Consider the following 4,068-nt stretch of genomic DNA (forward strand, 5'->3'; position numbering starts at 1 on the left):
CACACACACACACACACACACACACACACACAGTCACAAACACACACATGCTCGCTCACACACACACACACACACACACACACTCACACACACACACACACACACACACACACACACACACACACACACACACACACACACACACAGTCACAAACACACACATGCTCGCTCACACACACACACATACACACACACACACACATACAGCACACACAGTCAAACAGTCACACACACATGCACACGCACACACCACACACACACCGCACACACACACACACACACACACACCCTTCATGGCTCCACATGTTGGGGCCCAGTGGCTGAACAGAAACAGAGGAAGATGTGTTAGATTTACAACACTATGATTTAATACCTAATAGCACCACACAAAGGTCTGGATAACAGGGATGAAACAGTACCAATAGAGATGACTAAAGATCAGGGTGTAACACTTCATGGTCTTGGTGTTACAGTTTTTTACAATCACTTTGGCACTAATTTCAGAACCTTGACGACATTTTTCAAAACTCTAGACACAAAACTCACAACCAATGATCAAAATGCAAATTTTTCAAAACTCTAACACTTTTTTTCAATTGCTTGGATACAATACACATAAAACTAAGATCATTTGTTCATTTAACAAAAATCACCTGTTCAATAGGACACAACTTAACATCAAAGTACTACTATTTCAAAAGGCAATTCACACATTACATTTCAGATGAGTGTCTATTCATTTCATTACAATTATCCAACTATCAATTGATACAACTGCTCAAAATGATAAGTAACTGTTGCATTACTCTTAATGCATAGTTGTATGGAAACAGACAAACAATATTCCATGTTTAGATCATGAAAGTTTCAAGATAACGAGATTCATTGTCACCAATTAGCGTGGAGCATGAACCAATTAGACTACATTATCTATGGATGTAATATTTCATCATCATTCTTTATCAGACACCGTTTCTATGGTCCCATGTACCACCTTTTCAGACTATTTACAGTATTGACAGTACTGCACTGTATGGATGCAGGCCCTTGTAATTGCTTGTCCAATTCTGCCAACTCGTTACTGATGATTGAGTTCACATTGTGGAACGAGTATATAAAGAATTGATTGGGATCCACTTGCAACAACATAGCGATACGTACTGTAACATGGAGCCGGCAGGTGATCCAGGTCACAATAGAGGTCAAGCAGTGGTGGGAGGAAGACGTGTTGGTCAAAGGAATGGCAGGGGACAAGCACCCCTTCTGAGAGGTGGTCGTGGGCCTCGTTTGAGAGGTGTGGGGGGAACGTGGTAGAGGACAAGGCCACGGACCAAGACAGCGGCAGCAACAGCAAAGAGTGTCCAATGAAATCCGAGCAATAGTTGTAGACCATGTCATAAATCATGGCATGACAATGACTGAGGCGGCTACAATGATACAACCAAACCTCAGAAGGTCAACCGTGGCCTCAATAATCAGAACTTTCCGCACTGGTAAGTCGTCAGCATGCACTAAACATTATGCTACTCTCAATTGTCAAATGACTGCACACCAATGTGTTTCACAGAGTAGGTGATGTGACCAAGTGTCTTCTTACTGTAATGTTTAAAACAACTATATCGTGTGCCTTTTGAAAGAAATGCAGACAGAGTGAAGCAAATGAGGACTGAGTATGTTCAGGTACAGTGAGGGAAAATAGTATTTGATCCCCTGCTGATTTTGTACGTTTGCCCACTGACAAAGAAATGATCAGTCTATAATTTTAATGGTAGGTTTATTTGAACAGTGAGAGACAGAATAACAACAAAAAAATCAAGATAAACACATGTCCAAAATGTTATAAATTAATTTGCATTTTAATGAGGGAAATAAGTATTTGACCCCCTCTCAATCAGAAAGATTTCTGGCACCCAGGTGTCTTTTATACAGGTAACGAGCTGAGATTAGGAGCACACTCTTAAAGGGAGTGCTCCTAATCTCAGTTTGTTACCTGTATAAAAGACACCTGTCCACAGAAGCAATCAATCAATCAGATTCCAAACTCTCCACCATGGCCAAGACCAAAGAGCTCTCCAAGGATGTCAGCGACAAGATTGTAGACCTACACAAGGCTGGAATGGGCTACAAGACCATCACCAAGCAGCATGGTGAGAAGGTGACAACAGTTGGTGCGATTATTCGCAAATGGAAGAAACACAAAATAACTGTCAATCTCCCTCGGCCTGGGGCTCCATGCAAGATCTCACCTCGTGGAGTTGCAATGATCATGAGAATGGTGAGGAATCAGCCCAGAACTACACTGGAGGATCTTGTCAATGATCTCAAGGCAGCTGGGACCATAGTCACCAAGAAAACAATTGGTAACACACTACGCCGTGAAGGACTGAAATCCTGCAGCGCCCGCAAGGTCCCCCTGCTCAAGAAAGCACATATACATGCCTGTCTGAAGTTTGCCAATGAACATCTGAATGATTCAGAGGAGAACTGGGTGAAAGTGTTGTGGTCAGATGAGACCAAAACCGAGGTCTTTGGCATCAACTCAACTCGCCGTGTTTGGAGGAGGAGGAATGCTGCCTATGACCCCAAGAACACCATCCCCACCGTCAAACATGGAGGTGGAAACATTATGCTTTGGGGGTGTTTTTCTGCTAAGGGGACAGGACAACTTCACCGCATCAAAGGGACGATGGACGGGGCCATGTACCGTCAAATCATGGGTGAGAACCTCCTTCCCTCAGCCAGGGCATTGAAAATGGGTCGTGGATGGGTATTCCAGCATGACAATGACCCAAAACACACGGCCAAGGCAACAAAGGAGTGGCTCAAGAAGAAGCACATTAAGGTCCTGGAGTGGCCTAGCCAGTCTCCAGACCTTAATCTCATAGAAAATATGTGGAGGGAGCTGAAGGTTCGAGCTGCCAAACGTCAGCCTCGAAACCTTAATGACTTGGAGAAGATCTGCAAAGAGGAGTGGGACAAAGGGTTTTGCCACCAAGTACTAAGTCATGTTTTGCAGAGGGGTCAAATACTTATTTCCCTCATTGAAATGCAAATCAATTTATAAAATTTTTGACATGGGTTTTTCTGGATTTTTTTGTTGTTATTCTGTCTCTCACTGTTCAAATAAACCTACCATTAAAATTATAGACTGATCATGTCTTTGTCAGTGGGCAAACGTACAAAATCAGCAGGGGATCAAATACCTTTTTGCCTCACTGTATGTTCAGTTTCAAGATGGCTGTTGTAATAAAATTCCCTAATAATTCTACATTGTACAGTAATCAGTAAATCTCTTTCCAAAATGTATTTTTAGAGGGTGATGGAGCTGGATGCTGATGACAACCATCACAAATTCATATATTTGGATGAGGCAGGCTTTAACCTGGCCAAGACAAGGAGGAGAGGTCGGAATTTCATTGGCCAGCGGGCAACCATCCAAGTACCTGGACAACGTGGGGCCAACATTACCATGTGTGCGGCTATATCAGAAGATGGTGTGGTGGGACGCAGACCTCGTATTGGATCATATAATGCAGCTCTCCTTGTAACCTTCCTTGATGAGCTCGATCAGGTCTGTAGAGCTGATGGCGTGACCCATGTCATTGTGTGGGATAATGTCAGGTTCCACCATGCTCATATGGTGCAAGCATGGTTTTAGGCCCATGCACAATTTACCACCCTGTATTTACCCCCATACTCTCCTTTCCTTAACCCGATTGAGGAATTTTTCTCCACATGGAGATGGAAGGTTAATGATAGGCCCTCATGAACAAGTTACTCTTCTCCAGGCCATGGATGACGCATGCAATGACATCACGGCAGACCAGTGTCAGGCCTGGATTCGCCATGCCCGAAGGTTTTTTCCAAGATGTTTGGCAAATGAAAACATCCATTGTGATGTAGATGAGAACCTGTGGCCAAATCCACAAGACAGAGTTGATGAAAATGTAGAAGTACAGTAATCACTCCTATGTTTTGCTTTTTACAGTACAAGCAAGCAAGTTGAGGAACACTGCATTTGATGTTTTACAGTACTGTATTGTTTTTCATCAATATATTTCAGATTTT

This window comes from Coregonus lavaretus, assembly GCF_964263955.1.
Source record: "Coregonus lavaretus genome assembly, contig: HAP1_SCAFFOLD_4830, whole genome shotgun sequence".
Classification (NCBI taxonomy): domain Eukaryota; kingdom Metazoa; phylum Chordata; class Actinopteri; order Salmoniformes; family Salmonidae; genus Coregonus; species Coregonus lavaretus.